Source organism: Myotis brandtii, unplaced genomic scaffold (assembly GCF_000412655.1).
Source record: "Myotis brandtii unplaced genomic scaffold, ASM41265v1 scaffold328, whole genome shotgun sequence".
Taxonomy (NCBI): domain Eukaryota; kingdom Metazoa; phylum Chordata; class Mammalia; order Chiroptera; family Vespertilionidae; genus Myotis; species Myotis brandtii.
Window position 1 is genome coordinate 6,057,988 of NW_005362626.1, and position 24,096 is coordinate 6,082,083.

The window sequence follows — 24,096 nt, forward strand, 5'->3', positions numbered from 1 at the left end:
GCTTCAGTGCCTGGCTGCTGGCCGCCATCTTGGTTGGCAGTTAATTTGCATATCGCCCTGATTAGCCAACGGGAAGGGTAGCGGAGGTACGGCTAATTACCATGTTTCTCTATTATTCGATTGGATTACCCTGGGAATGAACCCATTAACATGAATGCTTGTCGACCAATGGTGATATTTACTCTAGGTTTCTTCACTTTTTTTTTTCAGATCCCGTTCTTATCAATATTCTGCATTTGTGCAATGGTAGGTCTTCTAGAAGGCTATGGCTTATGGTGGTATTTTCCCTGATCGATTATTCTTGGAACTCTCGTGTCTCTCAAAATGTTAATAGTTGTTTCATAAAGAAAGGATTTTACTGGCTGTGTTAGTCAGGTTTCTCTAGAGAAACAGAGCTGATAGTGTGTATAAATAGAAAAACATCTATAATAATAAAAGCATAATATGCTAATTAGACTGGATGTCCTTCTGGACGAAGCCAGGGCTGTGAGGGAAGCCTAGGTCCTGGGTGCCAGAGGGAAGCCTAGGTCCCAGGTGCCAGAGGGAAGCCGGTGCTGGCAGTGGGGGATGGAAGGTCTACTGTTGCATCAGGCCTCTAGTTTATTATAAAGAATTGGCTCATGTGAATATGGAGGCTGGCAAGTCCAAAATCTGCAGTGTGGACCAGCAGGCTGGAGACCCAGAGAGCCAATGGTGCTCATGTAGACTGAAGGTCGCTGGAAAAGCCCCTCTTGCTTGGGGAGGGCCCGTCTGTTTGTTCTATTCAGAACTTCAAATGACTGGATGAGGCCCACTGATGTTATGGAGACAAATCTGCTCTATTCAAAATGTTGGATTTAAATGTTAATCTCATCCTGGAGGATATGGGCCATTAATAGTCCTGCCTGGCTTTGATTGTTGTAATTTGATATTGACCTTAATCACAAGGCATGGTACTATAAGGGACACCTTAAGGCAGCGGTTCTCAACCTGTGGGTCGAGACCCCTTTGGGGGTCGAATGACCCTTTCACAGGGGTCGCCTAAGACCATCGGAAAACACATATATAATTACATATTGTTTTTGTGATTAATCACTATGCTTTAATTATGTTCAATTTGTAACAATGAAATTGGAGGTCACCACAACATGAGGAACTGTATTAAAGGGTCGCGGCATTAGGAATGTTGAGAACCACTGCCTTAAGGGAACCCCCATGTTCCTGACATACTCTTCCTTAGCGCTATTGTGGAGTAGCCCTCCAATTTCCCCTTGGTCATCAGGATCAATCACCTGGGCCAGCACAGCAACTCCCTTCTCTGCCTGTTGATTCAGAGGCATGAGGAGCCCAAAGTGGCCGGGTGGCTATCTTAACTTCCAGTTCAGTGGAATCACTGTGTATCTCCCAGTGGAAGCGTTTCTCCCTTTGGAACTAAGATCTCTTGGCCATCAGGCATAGAGTAGAAGGTCATGGGAGCAGGAAGCAAAAATTTTGCTGGTGGATCAGTAGGGGTAATAGTGAGAGGGGCCACTCCCATTTCCACCTCAATTCTTGGGCCTGTGAATCCTGGCTACCAGAGAAACAGCACATGATGCAAACTAACACAGAGCACATACAACCTTCTGGAGGACCTCGCCATAGCCCTGTGAGGTATAGCCATCTAGCTGGTGCTGTAACTGAGTCTTCAAAAGGGCATTCTGCTATTCCAGTGAGCCAGCTGCTTCACGATGGTGGGGAATGTGGGAAGCCCGGTAAGTACCTGAGCATGGGCCCATGGCTGTATTTCATTTGCCTTGAAGACCGTGAAGTAAGTTCCTTGACCAAAGCAATTCTGTGTGCATACCAGGCTGATGGACAAGGCATTCTGTAAACTCATGGATGGTAGTTTTGGCAGAAGCACTGCATGCAGGGAAGGAAAGTCCATATCCAGAGTGTCTAGTTTTTGTTCAATAAGAACAAAACACTGCCCCTCCTATGATGGAAGCAGTCCACTGTAATTAAACAGCCCCCAAGCAGTCCAATGTAACTAACCTGGCTAGCTTATCACCCCACTTCTGGCACTTCTGTATTTGGCAGGGTTCTCCCAGTCTGAAGGCATTAGGCTGGAGGATCCCTTCTTGTTCTAGTCAGGTCCTCATCTGATTGGAGGAGGCCCACCCACGTTATGGAGGACAATCTGCTCTACTCAAAGTTTAAATGTTAATCCCATCCAAAAACACCCTCCAAGTTGACATATAAAAGTAACTATCACACTGGCAAAAAATTTTTTAAAAAAATGAGGGAAGGGAACACTGCATGCTTTAGTCCCTTTTTGGAGGAAGGATCACATTCACATAAAGGCCCTGCAGTGACGATGCATTTTTTACGTTTCTATAACCCCATTTGTCCCTGGTTTATTTGCTCATGAAGCCTCCCCCACTTTTCTTTTTGGAAAACATATTACCATCTTGCTGGATACTAGTGTTTAAGGAACACAATCAATCGCAGCCAGCATGGCTCAGCGGTTTAGCGTCAAACTATGAACCAAGAGGTCATGGTTCATTTCCCGGTCATGTGCCCTGACAAAGAGAAGGGGATGGATGGTAAGTAAAGTCATACAACACAGCCGCTCTTTTTCCACTTGCATATTCATGGGCTTGTGATTTCTTTTTCAACTCAAGGAAATAATGAAGCATCTTTAGCCCCACATTTCTGGAAAACTTAATGAGTACCTGTCTGAGGGCAGAAAGGCATGGGAATATGATATTACTTGATAAAAACTTTCTGAAGTCGCCTTTCAGGAATGTGACATTCTAGGTGGATCAAAGTAACTGTCAAGCTGCATAACTTTTATGAAACCAAATGCTGTTTGTCCGGTTAATTCAGGGATGATTATCACAGTGAGATAGTAATCTCTTTACCAACAGCCTTAACCCTTTCACTTTTCGCCAACCTCAGCCATCATCCCTAGTCCTCACAGCAGAAGGGGGCACTGGAGAGAGACAGGGGGAATAGAGAGCAGAGAGGTGGAGACAGACAGTCGAGAACTGTTGATTTGGAAAAGATGCCCTTAAAAAGGGCAATCTCTGAAAAGTTGACCTATGTGCTAAATTATGGAGCATGGATTTAACACACCACGAAAAACTGAAGAATTGCTAAGGCTTCAGGCAGAGAGTGATATGAATAAATATGCATTAAAATCATTCCAATATGCACTGGTTGCTATGGAGGGTCAGGTGAGACTAAGTATTCATATGTTTTGTGGATCTCTATCTTATGTATTTATTAAGAACATAGCTTCTGCCCTGGCCGCGTTCTCGGTGGTTTGAGCGTCAACCTGGGCATAGATGAGACTCAGGTTCAATTCCAGGTCAAGGCCACATACCTGGGTTGCAGGTTCATCTCCCCAGGAACCAATTATTGTTATTTTGTTGTTGTTAATCTTCACTGGAGGATATTTTTCCATTGATTTTTAGAGAGAGTAGAAGGGAGGGGGAGAAACAGAGAGAGAGAGAGAAATATCAAAATGAGAGAGACCCATCGATTGGTTGCCACTCATAAGCACCCTGACCAGGGCTGGGGATTGAGCCTGCAACCGAGGTACATGCCCTTGACTGGAATGGAACCTGGGACCCTTCGGTCTGAGGGCTTACACTCTATCCACTGAGCCAAACTGGCCAGGGTCAATTATTGTTTTTTTGTGAGGACTCTGGTTACACAGTTGCATAGGTTTGGAATGATCTGCCCTACCCTACTTTTCTCATAAGCGCTGTGATTTTTTTTTGTGTGAGGTGTCTGCATATGTCGCAATCTAGCAGAAATGTTTGTGTCTCTTTTTAAGTAGATGTGAAGTGAGGTGTTTAATGAATAAGGGGAAGTGATTTATCCACATAATAGTGTGATTATTTTTAAAAAACTTTATGTCAGGGAAGATTTAAAGCACTCACACTATAGCTAAATTTAAAAAAAAAACTTTAAAAAATATATTTTTATTGATTTCAGAGAGGAAGGGAGAAGGAGAGAGAGAGAGAAATAGCAATGATAAAAGAGAATCATTGATTGGTTGCCTCCTGGATGTCCCCTACTGGGGATCGAGCCCACAACCCAGGCATGTGCCCTTGACCAGAATTGAACCCAGACCTTTCAGTCCACAGGCCAACGCTCTATCAACTGAGCCAAACTGGCCAGGGCAAAACAGATCTTTCCCCACCATGATTGAAGTATATCACCGGGTACCCTCTGAATCCACTCTTCTCCCTTCTCCATCATGTTCTGTGCCCTGAGAGACTGGGCTTGTCTGCACACATCAATGGCAACTCTCTTGCCATCTGGCCCCAGGTTGGGTCCAGCCAATGGGAGGTAAAAGAGGGGATCCGAGGGTGCGAGAAGAGTGAGGTGGGGGTGCCTTTAATACTCTTGGTCTGTGTGTGCCCCCTAGTTCCTGCTGTGATCCTGATGGCTAAACAACTTTTTGAAGGTTTACGTATTTTCCAACCTTTAATAGATGAATGAGTGAGGCAACTTCATTAACTCTTGCTATATGCATCCTCATCTAATTAGAAATTCACAAGAAACGGAGGGAGAGATATTTCACTATATCTTCAAATAAAAGAAAAGAGTATCTTTTCTTTGTCAAATGTGTATTAAGAATAAAATAAAATACATTTGAAAAAAGTGCCATTTAAAACGTAATTCCATCTGTTTCTTAATGATTCAGAAGATCTTTCCGTAGATAGCAGTGTCTCAGGAGCCATGACTATGAGTAACAATGATAATTGTGCTAAAGATGTGTGGAAAGTCTGGTTAATAGAATAACAAAGAGAAGAATTTTCTAAACTTTGGGTATAATAATCTTATATGTGTCTACTATAGAAATCCCCTATGAACACTGCCAAGTTACTAATAAAACAGAGACTCAGAAAAATGACCCCATTTTAAAAGTATTTTGTACTTTTAAAAGTATTTTATATTTTTAAAATAAAGTCAGAAATATTTATTGATTGTCTCCTACTTTCCAGACACTATTATGGCGTGTTTACTGCATTTCCTTTCATCATCGGGGCAACCCAACAAAATGGATTTTATTACCTGTTTTACAGATGAAGAAATAGGCTTAGAGAAGGTGAGTGACCACGCCAGATCACACTCCTGGAAAGGAGCAAAGCCTGGACTAGCGGCCAGGTCTGTTTGAGTCTACAGTACATATTCTTTCACTAGCCCAATTGCCATTTGGAGGATTGTTGAATGGAAATTCTGGCTTTTCTGAGTGTTCATGGTTTTGAGGGATCCCAACGAGGTTAATCCCAGCTGGCGACAGCCATTGGTACTTTTCTTTCTGTTTTTGCTTCTAGGTGGAACTGATTCTCGTGTTTCAGGCAGCGTCGCGTGTCATTACCCACTGCAATGGCATAATGCGCCCACATTAGTGGGCAAGACCATCCTTCACGATAATGGCCTGCAGTCAGTGCACTGTGAGATCCTAGCCTTGAACTTTTCACCTGAGGAAGTGATGGGAAGCCACCAGTCTAGGTAATCACTCACAATGCCGCGTATTGAAGCAGAGAGTTTTAGAGCTGGAGGGGAATACTTATAATGAAAGCAATAATTTTTACTTACTCTTAAAGACCTGTCTCAAAATAGTAGACTACCCTCAGCAGGCAAAAGGCAATTTTTATTTTTCATGTTCCATAAACAAGGCAACAGGCTCTGTGTGAGGAGGTAAAATAAAGGCTTATTTTTCAATATCTTCTGTTCCTCAGACTTATATCTGAGTAGGTGTTAAGTCCTGGAGGGTGACTCAGGCCTGGGCAGTGCATCGGGATAGCCTGGTGGACGTGGCGGGCAGTGGCGGAGGAGCAGGGTGGCACGCCAGAGCCAGTGTGTTGGTGTGTATGTGCCTGTCCTTCACTGGGAGTCTGCTGCTGGTTGACAAGCCAGGGAAGCAGTAGAGTTGGGAGCAAAGGCTCTGGAGAGAGACTGCCTGGCTTCCTATCTTGGCCCTGTCACTTACCTCTTTGTGCCTCAGTTTCCCTGCCTGCTGGAGGGGTTCAGAATTGGCTTTCCCAAGATGTTGGTATCTCTTTTCAAGTAGACATGAAATAAGGAGGTATTGAATAAATAAAATGTCTTAAAAAACATTTCTAGAAATATGGGAAGTGACTTTCCCACGGAACAGTGATTCACTTTGGCAAGTGGATTATTCTGAGCTGAAGGCAATTGAGAAGCTTCTACCTCTTCCCTAAAGAATCTAAACTAGCCCTAGCTGGTTTGGCCCAGTAGATAGAGCGTCTGCCTGTGGACTGAAGAGTCCTGGGTTTGATTCCGGTTCAGGGCACATGCCTGGGTTGCGGGCTCGATCCCCAATGTGGTGCGTGCAGGAGGCAGCCGATCAATGATTCTCATCATTGATGTTTCTATCTCTCCCGCTCTCCTTTCCTCTCTGAAATCAGTAATATATTAAAAAGAAAAAAAGAATCTAAACTAGGGGCTTTGACCATAATAAGAGTTCTAACCAGAGATTACTTTTCATGAGCTATCTATAGGGCAGGAAGAACATCTACATATATAATTAAATTTGGTCATCTTCTCTTGCTAATCTGTCTCATTTGATTATTAGAGCAGCCGGAAGAATTAGAGGGTAGAGAAAAGTTCCTTCCCCCCCCCCACACCATGAAATGACAATAACAAGCGTGGGCATCTGAGGGGTGGTTGTGAGCCCTGGGTCAGGTAACATATGTGAAGAACTTAGATCGGGGCTTTACACAGGGTATACCATGTATATGTTAATAGCAATTATTACAATTCTAATTTTTCAGAGGCTCAGAGGTGTGGATTAACTTGTCTAGGACCACACAGCTAGCAAGTGAGTGACTGGGAGTGGAACCCAGGTCTGCCCAAATCCAAACCTCATTCCTCTTTTATGGGCAGAGAAGAGGGAGCCAGGAGAGCTGCTGTAAAAGCTAACAATGCTCCGCTGATGTCCCCAGTGATACTTTGTGTCTAAAAAGGGAATGCTGGTGAGGTCACCCCGGGACTGTCCAGAAGACCTCACTGTTAGACCAGGGGGAACCAGGGACAAGTTTACTGTGCCAAAGGCAAGAGTCAACGTTAAAATCCAGACCCATGTGAGATCCTACTCTGCAGGCATGTGGCTTCGATGCAGGCCAATTTTGAAATATTTTTTTCTCTCCGGGCCCATCATTCTCGTGTTTAAAGTGTGAAGCCATTTTCTCTGCTGAGAAGCATGTGGGTCATAGCCGTGGGCCATGAAGGATGCGGACAGTCACAGTCCCTTCAATATTTGTTCAGTGGTCTATGTCCGGGTCCTAGAGCAGTGCCTGCACCCTACTTGGTGCTTGCTGAACAGTTATTAAATGAATGGGTAAATGGATGGATGGAGGAGAGAAGGAAGACATGTATCAATGTGTAAACTTTTTTCATGATGAAGGAGGTCAGGGAATAGCTTTAATAAGCTCCATCCAGTAGCCTCCTAGCGAGGGCCAAATGTGAGCCCCAGAAGGTGCCCAATGTGAATGGCGGGTTCCCTACTGAGCCTCTGTATTCTTCCCTCCTCCTCCTCTCCCCAGCAGGCGGTAGTACCTGGATGTGGATCCACCCACATGGGACCCACAGGGGTGTCAGGACACACAAGGAGAGAAAACCCCTGGCACATCCATTTTTCACTTCCCTGGGTCAGAATGGCTCCTGGAGCCTTAATAAAAAGCACATTGTGGCATTCATCTGGCGATGGGGGTGGAGGCATGAGCTTGGCACAGCAAGCCTGGGGAGGAGGCTGTGTTAGTAATTCAGGTGAGAACCGGTGAGGGCTTACATTCAAACCCAGGTGGTGAGAATAGCCTGGAGGTGATGTATTCTGGAAATATTTGTAGGGAGGATTGTGGGCACTTATTGGACTCATCATATCCTGCCCTGAGGCCTTAGATGTCCCCAAATAAAGTGAGTTTATGGTTTCCAGCTGAGAATGTTGGCCAGGCACCAGCTGTTGCTAGGAACTGGTGTTTTTAGAATGGCCACGATGTTCACTGTATTTGAATTTCTGAGTATCATCTGTTTGGCTCTACCGTGTGTTTCTTTCTATATTTAATAGAGATCTATTAAAATGGCATTTAATTCAGAATTTTTGCATCTAAGAGGTCTGTACCTTTTTCTACTACCGTAGCTTTGGAGCTAGCCCCCCATCTGTTTCTCTGTCTCTGTCTCTTTCATCTTTCTTCTTTAACCATGACTCATTCTACATATTGCAGAAGCACCCTCCCCTATAACTTTGCTTCTGATCCCATGGAGGTAAAACTTTTGTAGCTCGGAGGCACCCCTACATTTCATTAATAATTTTCTTGCCCCCAACCTGTGAGTTGCAGTAGATGGAGGCTCTGGCAGAGAGAGGGCATATCTGGTGTCAGAGCCCCATGTCATTCTAAAGGCAGGTTCTCACTTGTTCCGATGCTCCTCCCGTGAAGTCTGTATTTCTTTCCCCAGAGATGTGCTGCAATCACAAACAGCTTCAGGGCCCGTCCTTGCTCTGATGAATAACACCTGCCTGCCAGCCATTGTCTGCCCCACCAGGAGATTGCTTCAGCCAGGCAGAGGGCAGACCACAGTCACCTTGGAGGGTCCCCTTTGTGCCATCCTCTGAGGACCTGCCTTTTTGCTCTTACCAGTTTTCTGTGCTGGGTTCCAGCCTCTTTGGATCTGTGCCTCCCTGCTTAATGTGGACTCTTGGGTGCTGGCTTCCTGGCCTCAGCTTTGCCCAAGTTTAAATCTACCGCCCACTGCCCAGCTTGGGCCTCTGGATGTCGTGTTTTGACTTGGAACCTTCTCTGGTTTGGTCTGGGGACCCAACCATTGCCTTTTCCCGGTTGGTCCTGTCCTTGGCCTGGCTGCCCCACTTGAGCCTGTTTGGCTAAAAGAAGTGGTGCCCTCATTCCTGACATTGTTACATGACGCCCTACACCCTTCAGTCATTCCACACTGAACCCAAGATTTCTAAGTTCTCTCTCTCCCATCATTCATCAAAATATGAAAATCCAACTTCCAATCCAGAAATGTCATTCAATGAACCTATACTTTGGTATACTTTGATTATACCTTTTAGATTAAGGCTGTGCTCTTGGTCTGTGTTTAACAGGTCATATCTGCTTTGTTGGGTATCTTCTGTTTTTACTCTTGGAGGAGTTAGTTTTTGGTTTAAATTACTTTGTAGTGTAACCAATGTCACTAAGAATATAAAGCAACTAGAGGCCCAGTGCACGACATTCGTGCACTGAGGGGCAAGGGGGGTTCCCTCAGCCCAGACATCCCCTGAGGGGTCCTTAGTGCTGCCATAGAGGCAGGAGAGGCTCCCGCCACCGCCGCTGTGCTCGCAGCTGTGAGCCCGGCTTCTGGCTGAGTGGTGCCCCCCCTTTGGGAGCACACTGACCACCAGGGGGCAGCTCCTGCATTGAGCATCTGCCCCCTGGTGGTCAGTGCGTGTCATAGTGACTGGTTGTTCCACTGTTTGGTCGATTTGCATATTAGCCTTTTATTATATAGGATTGGGAATACATTTAGAGAATATTAAGGCTATTGATTGCTGAAAGGTTATTTCCTTGTGAAATGAAAGTAATATTAGGAAAAAAATTAATGTACTTTCTCTTCTGAACTTTTGGGTAAGTTTCCTTCTTGCTAATGGCCCTGAGGTATCCACCTGCTTCATGGGTGTGCACTAGGGTAAGTAATGGGATTTCTGTTGCCATTACAACAGAAATGCCAAGGGAAATTTAAAAATTAATCCTCAACTTCTGACATTCCAAATAGTTTTTTGCTGTCAAACAACAGGCTTGAAGGCCAGGGTTTGCTGGCAGAAGATCCTAAGTTATCAAAGTCTGAAACCCAGCCCTTTTGTACCTGAGACTTTGTGGGAAGAAGAGGGAGAGAAAGGCCAAGAAAAGGAAGAAATAAGACTGTAGTCTTTCCTTACTTCCAGCTTTTTTGAAGAATAATTGACAATTAAAAATTGTATATATTATGCTAAGTAAAATAAATCAGGCAGAAAAACCCCCAAACCACATAATTTCATTCATCTGTGGAATAAAAAACAAGAAGTAACTAATGAACTAGCAAAACAAAACAAAACAAAAAACTCATGGATACAGATAAAAGGATGGTTACCAGAGGAGACTAGGTAGAGGGTGGGGGAAGTGGGGAAAGGGGGTCAAATATATGGTATGGGTAGGACACTAGACTTTGGATGAGCAGAGCAAGGATGATGTGCCAGGTACAGAAGGTATTAAGCCTGGAAAGTCCCCCAGGTGCCTAGCAATGGACAATTGATTGTCCATTGCTAGGCACCTGGGGCTTTTCACCCTGGTGACCTTCTGTACCAGGCCCATGGTCCTTGCTCTGCTCATGTCTATCTAACTGCCTACTACAGTTCTATTTTTAATTTTTGAGGAACCTCTCTATGTTTTCCATAGTGGCTGCACCAGATTATGACATTCTTACCACCAATGCACAAAGGTTCCCTTTGCTCCACATTGTCTTGATTGCATCTTTCTGGGAGAGATTCCAGAGAAAGAAGGGGTGTTACTATGTTGAGGCAAAGCTGAAACTGTTGGGTCTTTGCTCCAACTTTGTGTGTGGAGGTCTAGGAGGAGATTGTCTTGCAGGCTGCTTCCTCGTGGACCTGGGGACATCCACATGGAAGTAACCTTGGAAACACAGAGTGGGCCAGGACTTCATTTGCCTGAGTTGTTCTTGTTCTGGAGGGGCATGAATGGGGCCTACAATTTCCCTGGAGCTCCTGGTGATGGAGGTGGGGCCGGACATGCAAAAGGAACTGAGTTTCAGGCCAGTAGGAGAGCAGGAAGTGGACCTTCAGCAGAGGCCAAAGAAGAGCCAACAAGGCTGAGAGTTAAAGGAGGATGTGCTAGACAGAATCCAGCGAGGAGGAACACCTGACCACGTGTTACTAATGATTTATTTTGACCCAGTAAAGGAAGATTAGAGTGTCGTACACATGGTCATATTTCCTTAATACAAAAGTTGGAAAACTTGGAAGGGATAAGAATTTGATGGTGGCTGCACTGGTTATTAGAATTACAGATAATCTTGACTTTTCCTGTCTAATATATTTTGTTGTGAGAAAATGCTCATTTTATAACAAATAAAAGAATAAATCTATTTAAAAAAATAAAAAAGACTAAAAGAGAAGCATACCAGACACATTACTTTGCAACTTAACTTTTATTGTTATTATTTTTAAAATTTTTAAATTGATTTCAGAGAGGAAGGGAGAGGGAGAGAGATAGAAACATCCATGATGAGAGAGAGAGACTCATTGATCGGCTGCTTCCTGCAGCCCCACACTGGGGATAGAGCCCGCAAGCTGGGCATGTGCCCCGACTGGGGATCGAGCCCTGACCTCCTGATTCACAGGTCGATGCTCAATCATGAGCCATGCCAGCCAGGCCTGCAACTTAACTTTTAGTATTCCAAAGCCACATACTCATATAACTTTACACAAGTAAAATCAGACTTTTTTGGTCTTTGTTTTCTTTTAAAATTTTCTTCTATCTTTTACCCTCTTCCTTATCACCCACCTTCTACTCTCTCAGGTAAAATGTTAGTAACCTCGTTAGTACTTTTTACTATGTGACCATATAGAAATATATTTGAATATGCATATAGACATATATACATCATATGCCTGCATACAAACATTTAGATATATACATATGTAAATACATTTACAAATTTTTTTGTGTGTGATGGGATCATACTACGAACACATTTCTGCATTTTATTTTTTGGACTCCTGGAAAGTCTCCCCAGTCAATTGGCATAAATCCAATTCACTTAAAAATATATACTTTTATTGATTTTAGAGAGAGGAAGGGAGAAGGATTGATAGAAACATCGATTGGCTACCTCCTGCATGCTCCCCCACTGGGGCTCAAGGCTGCAACTTGGGCATGTGCTCTGACCCAGAATTGAACCGTGACCTCCTGGTTCATGGGTCGACACTCAACACTGAGCCACACCGGCTGGGCTCCAATTCACTTTTAAAATTTATTTATTTATTTATTTACTTTATTTTTATTTATTTCCAATTTGTTTTTAATGGCTCTGTAATATTCTATGGTGTTGTCATATTATAATCCATGCATCCATCCACGAGATTTTTGAACAATTCTTAATTTTTACTGATGGGGGCTATTTGGCCACTGTCATCTGAAAGCTTATTATATGTCTTAAATTTTAAATAAATTTAACAATGAAGTTTTATTAATAAGATGTTGTTACTACACTGAGATGTTTTTGTTTTGTTTTGTTAATACTCACCAGAGGATATGATTTCCCCCATTGATTTTTAGAGAGAGTGAAAGGGAGGGGGAGAGACAGAAACATCAGTGTGAGAGAGACACATGGACTGGTTGCCTCCCACATGTGCCTTGAATGGGACCGGGGATCAAGCCTGCAGCTGAGGTATGTGCCCTTGACTGGAACTGAACTCAGGACTCTTCAGGCCAAAGGTCAACACTATCCACTGAGCTAAACCAGCTAGGGTAATACACTGAGATTTTTATCCACTTACTTCTAATGACATTCAAATATGTTATTCTATTTTAGGGCCAAGACAATAATCCTTGGTTAATGTGAGTGGTATGAAGTAAAGTTGTAGGACAATAAATGAACAAATATTAGAGAATCTCTATTATGTAAGATACAAACCTCACTTTAATTAGTGGTTTGCCACAGAGCTCTTTAATAGAACATGTGCCAGGGATTTCTGTGGAGGAATGAAAATTGGGCCGAAATAACAAAGGTGGTAACTTGTATCTGAATTAATTGTTGGAAAGGAGGCTTGATCATCTGAAAGCAATGAAGTTTTTACTGTTTTATTGACATTTCCATTGCAGTTTGTTACTGATATTTTGCATTCAAGTGCAGACCACATCTGACTTTTAGAGAGTAGTAAAATCATATTAGCTTCTTATTGTCAAACTCTCCTGATCTCTCTAGAAATTAGCTTATGCCCCCAAAGATATGAGTTATAGACCGCCCATACCTGACTGAGATAACTTCGTTATATGTCTAAGGCCAAAGTTTTGAAAGGTTATATACGTATAAACCCCCATTTCATTTTTTTTAAAAACTTTTTTGAGTTGTGAATCTCATTGTGAATTAGCTTATGCCCCCAAAGATATGAGTTATAGACTGCCCATACCTGACTGAGATAACTTCGTTATATATCTAAGGCCAAAGTTTTGAAAGGTTATATACATATAAACCCCCATTTAATTTTTTTAAAAACTTTTTTGAGTTGTGAATCTCATTGTTAGACAATAGAGGAAGATTATACTTTTTATTTTTGTTTGCCAAGAGTTTAAAACCATGCCAGCTAAATGAGATAAAAGCCTATATTGCTTAGCCGAGTTAACTCTGACGACAGTGTTTAAATCACTTCCCATCATTCTAACTATAGGAAGGAGAGGTTGTCAGCCTGTCACTTTTGCTTTAAATATCTACCTGTGGCTTCTCTTACAAACAAGAATTGTGAAACATACTCACCCACTCTCATAAACTTTTCACTATTACAAACAAGCACATAATAAAACTTTAACTCATAAGCTCAAGTTCAAAACCAGGTGTGTGCGCCAAGAGGTTTGCGAGCGCTGAACACACGTCTTCAGTCACACAGACAACGTGTAGCGTATGATGGATTAGGCTGATTTTTTAAAAACAAAAATGTTACTTACTTCTTTGCAGGAATAAGAACTAGAATTACCCGATGTTCTCTTTACTGTTTCAGCCACTGGGCTCTGGACAAAAGCCAGGGCATCCTCAGCTCACAGTCAAGAGACTTAGAAGGGAACCTGAGGCTTGGGTAACGCCTGTAGAGAGCAGTGGAGTCCCCTTAGTGCTGACAGGGCTGAATCACCACCCTTGCCTTCTGAATGTTTTCCTAGCATTGCATCTCGTCTCCGGGGATGGCAAAGAAGGTGGGACGCAGGCAGCCGTGGTGAGAGATCTGGTGTGAGAGAGCTTCTCCACCTCCCACACATCCTTAGCCAGTGTGGGCTGAGTTCCGGACAGCCGGCCTTCCCTAACCTCCAGGCTGACTCACCCTGTGCTTGCGACCTAGTCATATCCCGTCTCTGCATTATGTGCCCCCCAGGCAGGGCTGGGTCCCAGCTGGCTCACCGTGCCGGGCAGAGGCCACAGTCCTCTCAGGGCTTTCAGCTGCTAGCGTTAGGAGAGACCTTGGGGGCCATCCCTTATCCTCCTTGCTTTGCTGTTGATGACATTGAGGCTCAAGGAGATTGTTCAGTGGTCAAGTTCTAAGTGGGGCCCATTTCCCATTTTCTATGCTCTGGATCTCTGTCCTTTTTACCCCACTGGGCTCACTCCCCTATGGAGCTCTGATTCACCAAATGGGAGACCCACCCCTTTGGAATTACTCCGGTCAGTTACCTTGGGAGAAGTGGAATCGTGGTCAACATGAGTGCAAAGTGGTCAGTCACCCACCTTGTTACAGAAGATGGCTATAAGTCAGGGTGCTGAGGGTACGGTACTTCTGTCGAGTGAGGTAAGATTTCATCTGGGTTGTGAGGCACTGGCCTGGTGAGCTGGTAAGAGCAGGGGCAGGGAACTGGACTGTCACTGTTCCTTCTGGGGCTTTCCCTGTCCAAACCTGCTCTAACACCCAGTCCTCACCAGCAGCTTCACCACCCCGAAATGCTAGTCTGTGCATCTCAGGAACATTTAGGGGTTCTCGTATCTCTGACTACATTCAGCTGTGAGCTTAGTGCCTGAGAGCTGCTCCATGGAGACAAAATATTATTATTGGTACTTTGGGATCATTAAGGCTTCCAGTCATATTAGCTGCTCAACTCCTTTTAGCCTTTCTTGCCTGCAATATTTTCATTACCCAAATGAAGGAAAACAGACTTCTAATTCTGGATAATACTAAATTGTGACAACTTCATCAGGATTTAGGTGGAATTAAATTTCTTCATAACTAGTTTAAATTCTAAATGGGCTAAAGGACTTTCCTATGCTTTCTCTTTACTTCAAAAAATCAGAAAGTAAGCTACATTCTATCTTCTCCTGTATCTTTCCAGACAAACAAAAACTGCTCCATGGGAGCCACCAGGTACAGATGGTGAATGGAATAATCTTTTAGAAATAGAGAGCCATTATTGCAAGTATTAACCACTTTGTTTTCGATGAAAGATGGAAGCAAGCCTTAGCTAGAGGCAGCATCTGAGTTTCCTTTTCATCATTCTGTAAAAGGAAATGCCAGCTGTGGATGGATTTTTGCCCTTTAAATTCTATTGAGAAATTAGATGTAAGAAGACTGCTTAGCACACATGACATTCTGCCTGCCAATGACATGGAGGCAGATGTCCACTTAACGTGAACACTTTCTCAGACGATCAGTGATCTATGCTATGTACCATGTCTCTCACTTACAATATACATTAGTCATGTTATTCCATGCGTGAAGGCTAGTTACCAATTACATCACAGAAACTCACTTCCCAGGGTCTGTAGATGACAGAGAAAATTTAAACAGAAAAGTGAGCTATTGGGATATTCAAACTATGTTCCCTCTACAGGAGCTGAAACAGGATTAAAGAGAATATTAATAATCAGTGTCTTTGGTTTCTATAAAATTATAACCTATGCATTTTAAAGCAGCCTAATTCATGATTACCCATATTTTTTATAACCTCAGCAGTTCACATCTCTGATTTGCTACAGTGTACTTGTGAGAAAGACTTTTTCATAATACCACATTTTAGTGAAAACGAGATTCGTAAACTTGGGGGTACTGCATAGTTATTGAGATCCTGGGATATAGTATAACAAAATGAATTCAAATCCAGACTCCAGTGACTTACTTTCACTTTGGGCATGACTTAAGCCAGCTAAACTTGTTTTCTCACTTATGGAATGAAAAAGTCAGTAGCAGATGCCTCAAAGGTTTGTTCCAAGGCTGAAATGTAAAGTGTTTAAGGCAGTGTCTGGTATGCAGTAAGTGGCCAGGGCAGAGTAGCTATTTTTATTAGTTTTTATTCATGTTGCCTCTTACATCAAGATTGATTTTAGCAACATCATTCTTCCTTTAGCAAATAAAAACACATTTTTATTTCTCAATTTAGTTTTGTCCCATAAAAAGTTTACAAATCTTGCACAGCTGGTGTGGCTCAGTAGTTGAGTGTCGACCTATGAACCAGGAGGTCACAGTTCGATACCTGGTCAGGGCACATGCCTAGGTTGTGGGCTTGATTCCCAGTGTGGGGCAGGCAGGAGGCAGCCAATCAATGATTTTTTTTCATCATTGATGTTTCTATCTCTCTATCCCACTCCCTTCCTCTCTGAAATCAATTTAAAAATATATTTAGAGAAAGGTTACAAATCTCAAATAAATTTGGGATCATTTTGTATAGCAACTCAAGATAGTATTTTATCTTAATCCTGTTAGTATTTAAGAATGTTTCTTGGTCAAATGATCTTGGGAAGTGATGAGATAAGCTATCATTTATCTATATTAGAGGCAGACATAGAACAGACTGTTGAATCTCAGAGGGAAAGTAGGGGTGGGTGGTTGGGTGGGAAGACATCAACCAAAGAACTTGTATGCATATATGTATAACCCATGGATACAGACAATAGGGTGGTGAAGGCCTGGGGTGGGAAGTGTGTGTGTGTGTGTGTGTGTGTGTGTGTGTGTTTTAGAAAGGGACAATGGGGAAAAAGGGGGACATATGTAATACTTTCAATAGTAAAGATTTAAAAATAAAAAAAGAGTGAGAAAGAGAAAGATTAAAAAATTACTAGATACAGTAGTAAGAAAATGGAAAAATGACTTTTCTATGCCATTATATACTATGTTTGATTTAAACAGTGTCATATAGTTGGACATTTAAGTTGTTTCTTACTTTTTGCTGTTGTAAATAGTGCAGAACATAAATAATAGGTAGAAAACAAAATTTTAAAATTATATTTGTTGAACATCCTTTCTAAAGACTATGAAATGGACCCAAAAACTTGCCCCATTGAATGATCTCAGCACCCTTGTCAAAAAGCAGTTGGCATAGGGAACTCATACAACTTAACAAAAGGAAGATAAACAATCCAATAAAAAATGGGCAAAGGGCCTAAATAGACACTTTTAGAAAGAGGACATACAGAAGGCCAAGAGACACATGAAAACATGCTCAAAGTCACTAATCATCTGAGAAATGCAAATCAAAACAACAATCAGGTACCATCTCACACCTCTCAGAATGGCTATCATCAACAAATCAACAAACAACAGTGCTGGTGAGAATTCGGAGAAAAAGGAACCCTCTTGCACTGCTGGAGGGAATGCAGACTGGTACAGCCACTGTGGAAAACAGTATGGCATTTCCTCAAAAAATTAAAAACTTCCATTTGACCCAGTAATCCCACTTTTAGGAATATATCCCAAGAAAACAGAAACACCAATCAGAAAGGATATATGCACCCCTATGTTCATAGAAGCACAATTTATAATAGCTAAGATTTGGAAATAGCCTAAGCGCCCATCAGCAGATGAGTAGGATTAGAAAACTGGTACATATACACAATGAAATACTACACTGCTGTAAAAAAGAAGGAATTCTTACAATTTGCAACAGCATGGATGGAACTGGAGAACATTATGCTAAGTGAAATAAGCCAGTCAGAGAAATATAAATATCACGTGATCTCTCTCATTTGTGGAATATAATGAACAACATAAACTGATGAACAAGGACTGATCCAGAGATGGAGAGGCATTGATTGGACTGTCGGCTATGAGGGAAGGCGGGGGGAGAGGAGGTAAGAGATCAACCAAAGGACTTGTATGCATGCATATGAGCATAACCAATGGACACAGACAGGGAGTGGTGGTGGTGAGGGCATGTGCTGGGAGGTGGGGATGGCCGGGGAGAGGTCAATGGGGGGAAAAGGAGACTTATGTAATACTTTAAACAATAAAGAATTTAAATAATAATAAGAAAAGGCAGTTGGCCACAGATGCTTAGGTTTATTTCTAGACTATTAGTTCTAGTCCATTGGTCTATATGTCTATCTTCATGCCAGTACTATACTGTTTAGATTACTGTAGCTTTATAGTTAGCTGTGAAATCAGGAAGTGTGAGTCTTTTAAGTTTTTTTCTTTTTCAATATTGTTTTGGCAGTTCAGAGCCACTTGCACTTCCAATATGGCTTTTGCATTTCTCCAAAAAAGGCTACTAGAATTATTTATTAATTTAAGTTTTTTCTTTTGGCTATTGGAATTTTAATAGGAATTGCAATTAATCTATAGATTGCTTTGAGGTGTATTGTCATCTTAACAATATTAAGTCTCCCTACCCAGGAACACAGGATGTCTTTTCATTTATTTAGGTTTTCTTTCAAAATTAATTGGTTAATTTTATTTCTAGGTTTTATTATTTTGAATACTATTGTAAATAGAGTTGTTTTCTTAGTTTTTTTCCTTGAATTGTTCATTGCTAATATATAAAGATATAGATACTCTTGTATGTTGGTTTTATATCCTGCAACTTTGCTGGTCATTTTTGGGTAGACTCTTTGAGATTTTCTTTATATGAATACATGCCATCAGCAAATAAATATAGTTTTAATTCTTTCTTTCCAAATTGGATGCCTTTTCTTATTACTTTTCTTGCCAAATTACTCTGGGTAGGACATCCAGTACAAGTTTGAATAATAGTGGTGAAAATGGGAACAAGACAAGAATGCCCATTTTCATCATTTCTAGTCAACATTCTACCAAAAGTAATGAATTTTGCAGAACATTTTTCATTTATTCCATTTTACAAACTAAAGGCAGTGGTTTAATAATGCCCCACCCTTTTTGAGGTTAGGTGTTTTGGCAAATTGCTATCTTGAACATATCTAAGAACACAGAAAAATTGGAATAGTTCTCTTAGAAGGAACAAAGCTGTGTCTTATTGATGAGATTTACTTTCTGGTAAGAACCAATTAACTCTAAGAATCATTTCTAAAATTAGGGTTACTGATTTAGTCAGGTTGATGTTTTCAATAGACATGGGTATTTTTTCTACTTTATAACATACTAGAGGCCCAGTGCACAAAATTCGTGCAGGGGAGGGGAGGATCCCTCAGCCCAGCCTGCACCCTCTCCAATCCGGGACCCCTGTGGGATCAGGCCTAAACTGGCAGTCAGACATCCTTCTCGTAATCCGGGACTGCTGGCTCCTAACTGCTCACCTGCCTGCCTGCCTGATTGCCCCTAACCACTCTGCTTGCCTGCCTGCCTGATTGTCCCTAACTGCCCTCCCCTGCTGGCCTGGTCATCCCCAACTGCCTCTGCCTTGGCCCCCACTACCATGGCTTTGTCTGGAAGGACATTCAGAAGGATATCCAGAAGATGCCTGGTCTAATTAGCATATTACCCTTTTATTAGTATAGATAATGAATTAAAAGCAGTGAGAGAGTTGGGAACTGCCATCAGCTAACACTTAGGGAAATGACAATTGACAACAAGGGAGAATGTGGAAGAAAAATAGAATTAGAAGAAGTTCAGTAACAGGGCAAGTGAAATGCTGATTACTTCAGTGACCATATCAACGCAATCAATAACTTTTATGATGACCTTGAGTTAGCAATGAGAAATCAAGTTATGTTTAATGTAACCCATTCAGTGCATTTAAACATGAAATCAAACATAAAATTAAAAAGTCTTCAGAAAAGAAAGTTTCAATTTCATTAATTTTATACTTACATTGCATATCTTGTTCCTTGCCAATGCCAGAGAAATTAGTCATTATAAGAAATGATAAAACAACTTTTAAAGCAGAGTTCTCTGACATATTTCTTCTACAAGAGCTTCGTGGGGGTGATTTGAGTATAGTTTTACCAATAAATATTTAGACCAAGGGACAGATGGTCATTTCCCTAGCAACTAAATCTTAGGAACCACATAATTTATTGTCCAAATCAGTACACTTCTGAGAAAGAAGGGATGCACTATTAATTTTGCCAGGACAACAGCCATGCCATAAACCAGTACTGTCTTGGACAAACTGAGATGGCTGGTCATTCTAACTGAGATCACTAAGACCACGTGAGTGTTTTTCCTCATTATTACCACTGTGTTATCCTGGAAAAAAATTAGTAACAAGATAAATTTTTATTCTTCAAAGCTTTAAGTCAGATTTTCTATGGAGAGGAAAGTGAGGTTATAGTTCATTGTTATAGTGGTAGCCTTTTCCAGTTTTCCTATATTCTTTCCTAGAGTCGCTTGTCCTGGTGATGTGAGGCTCCATGAAGGTTAACCCAAATCAATTTGATACTGAGTGTGGCCCAGACAGAGCTGGTGGGTTTAGGTCCATGCAGAGACCAGGGTGAAGGGGAGCTGGCTTCAGCTCAGATCTTTTCGGCCATTCTTGTGTCCCCCTCAGACTTCACAGCAAAACAAGGCAGCCTGGGACCATCTCAGTCCCACCGGGGCCCACACAATGTGGAAAAGACCTGAGATTTGGTCTGGACTGGTCTCCAGGGATTAGCAGGAACTGAGATAGATAACCCTTCTCATTAGGAATAGTTTTACTCCCCGTCATTTTGTTGATAAGTAATTTCACATCAAAGCAATCACCACCATAAGGAAAGCTATTACAGGAACATACTTAATCATATGAATGTCATTTATGATTCCAAGGGCTAAAAGGTAATGATGGTTAAAAATCAGACATGATTCAGTTTAGGTAAACATGGTAAAAGTTACTTGTCAACTGTAGCAAGACCTTACATTTAATAATCACTCTCCAGTGTAAGATTGCTTGTTCATCCCTCTGATGAAGACATTGAGGATAAGGATGGCTATTGGAACAATGATAAAAGTAATGAGAGTCATCTGTGAGCATCTACGAAGTACTAGGCACAAGTATCAATACAGATCCTACCTGAATCTCAGGGTGGTGGTGAGCATCAAATGTGATGCACGGAAAGTACTTTAAAGATACTTTTCATGGCATAAAGCACTGTGAAAAGAATTAGTAAAAAGACTGTTTCAGTCATACTTGTGACATTTTCCTTGGTTTGATTTTTTTCTTTGTATTTAGATGTGCAAAAGATAGGGAGAAAAAGGATTTTTCCCACTCCTCATTCATCCCACTTTTCTATAGTTTCTATGAAGTTGCCTTTGGCTGGCTAGTCTGTGAGTTTTTTGCAGGTATTAATTTCTTCATAAATAAGTACAGTTCTGAATGCCTTCTACATCCTTAGTGATTATTAAGAATTTATGAGTGTTTTTTTAAAAGGATTTCTGAGGTTTTAAATGTTAAAAGAAGCTGTTAGAACAACTGAGGTTTTAAGTAACAGAAATCTCCAACTCAAAGTGATTTAAATGTTAGGAAATGTAAGGAACTTTTTCATGTTTCTTGACAAGAATTTCATAGGTAGGTTGGCTCCTGCTGTGTTATCTCAGAGCCCTAGCTCTGCTTTCTGAGTTCTTTGAATTTCCAGGATGACAACAGTAACAAAATCTTGTTAATAGCAACACTTGGAAACACATTGGAGTCTCTCATACATTTCTGTAAATTCTATTTACTTTGACTTTCACCGTGGGTTGACCTCATGGCTGCAATTCAGGTATTGAAGTATACAAGGCATTATCTAAAGCAAGAAAGATAAATTTTCCCCAAAGGTTTTTTGTTTGTTTGTTTGTTTGTTTTGTTTTGTTTTGTTTTGCCAAGATTTAATTGGATGTCACCTCTAAGCCAATTGCCAGCAAGAGGAATGGGGTCGGGATCACCATAGCTGGTCATTTGGGGTGGGATGGATTTTGAGGAGTCAACCATCAAAATTACTATACTAAGTGATTGGAAGGATTAAGACATCTGACAGTATGTAACTTTCAGGGAAACTCTTCGAAGTAGACTCTTTCTAAGGCTGCTTCATTGATGGAGATGGCAAAGTCTTAACCTTTTGCACATACAGTCACTCAGGTAGGCCATGACCAGTACGAAAAAATCGATAGTCTAGTCCTTGTTTTGTTGTCATTGTTTATTATATGTTGTCATTAAATTGTTTTATTCTGAGATTTCTATGTAGTTTCTGGGGAGATATGTGAAGGATGGAATGTACTCTCTCTCTTTTTCTAATTGGAGTATCCATCCCAATGCAAATATATTCATTACAATAATTTTGCATGCAAATTACAAAGTAGGCCTTTTGGGAAATTATTTCTTAGCTTCCAGAAATATATGTGAGATTCTAATATGTTTCTAAGTGTTAGTATTAACAGTACTTTGATAATGTTGGCATCCTGGAAATTCAAAGAACATTGATAATAATAAGGGAGTCCCTGGGAATGGCATCTGGTAGGTTCTTCTTTCTCTTTATTTATTAATTCGCTCAAAGTACTACATCAAAACTCTTAAAAGTAGAGTGTTCTGGGGTTAATCTCCCTGGATTCAAATGTTGGTGTTTTATCGCTTATCAGCCATGTGACCTTGAACAACTCGAATAGGTTCTCATACCTAAGTATCCACTATGGAAAATTAAGTATAATAATACTACTTGCCTTGTAGGTTTGTTGTGAGGGTTTGATTAGATAATGTATGGATGGTACCTAGCCCAGTGACTGGCATGTAGAAAGCAGATATTAATTAAATTTTGTAATGAATCTTCCTAATTAATGTCAATCACTACTACTATTACTCTTACTGCTATCACCCCCACAGCTCTTACTATGTACCAATGGGTGTGCTGTTCTGAACAACAGGGGGAAAAAGCACAATGTGAGATTAGTGTATTCTGGTGGAGCTGAGGTTGAAGTGAGGAAAGTACTATTGAGTTCATTATTTTTTTGAGGAAATAAGAATGGGAAAGTGAGGTGGAACCAAGGAATGGAAGCCTTATTTCCATGTGCAGATAGACAAAGTACTGTAGTAATATATTTTAAACTACCCACCCATTCTCTATTTTTCAATTAAACTGAGTCTATAATTCCAAACGAAGACATTGAGATGCAAGAAAATTTCTACTCTTTTTGGACTGGCAGGGGAAAGCCAAGAGGTTATTGGTTATACTTTATAATGACTTTTGCAGAAAAATATGAGCTTCAAGTTCTTGACAAGAGAGAAATGGCACCTCTAAAATTCTGCATCTCTTTCCTGGCAATTTACGGAGTCTATTTTAAATGCTATTCTTGTATGAACTTGCAGTCAATGCGGACTGGAATATCATTGCCCATTGTCAAAAGGACAACTACCTAGATAAGGACATCCCTATCTGTTCCTTGAGAAAGAAAAACAATTCTGATTTTATGAGAAGGGAATAAGGAGCTAGATAGTGTGTTGTGATGTAATAGAAAGTGCTTTCCTGATGAAAGCTTGTTGGAATGAGACAAATCCTCATTTATTTCGTGTCCTCATCTACAAACCCACAAAGACAGTGCTTATAATTAAGGCCACCCCTGAACGAAGACCCATTTCTATTACTGGATCCTCTGAAGGAAATATTTGAGGACCCAAAGCTTCCAATGTCAACTGAGATAATCTTCTGGTACATTCCTGGTCTGGACAACCTACCTAAACTAGTTTCCCTGGATGACTGGAATCTGCTTATCAAATAGCCCTTAGCCTCTGCCTTTTTCTTCTACTGACTTCTGTCCCTCTTCTTACATTTGAATGAACGTTTGATGTTGCGACAAGAACAGCTCATTATGCTTATGACAAAGCACAAAATATGGTCTAGAAAAGTATCTACTGATCACGCAATCATGAACCATGACTAATTGTTATCTAAGTGGAATTAAGGGTAATGGCTCCAAGAAGTCCATAGGAAAAAAGTGCTCAGTGTTTCCTAGCAGTAGCAATGGAATGGCTCTTTCCTCTCTCTTTCATAGAACCTTTACCCTAAATCTCAAACTACTTAGCAAGAACCCTTTTATATGCCTTAGAAGAATTCCTTTTGAGAAGCCTTATAAAACTGTGTTCGGAAACATTATGTTATAGAGAAATGAAAAGAAGCTTGAGGTTGACCAAATTAGTCAACAGAGAACATTTTTAAATGCTGTCCACTCAAGTCACTGATGTCATTAGCGCCCCCCCCCCCACCCCTCTTGGGAAC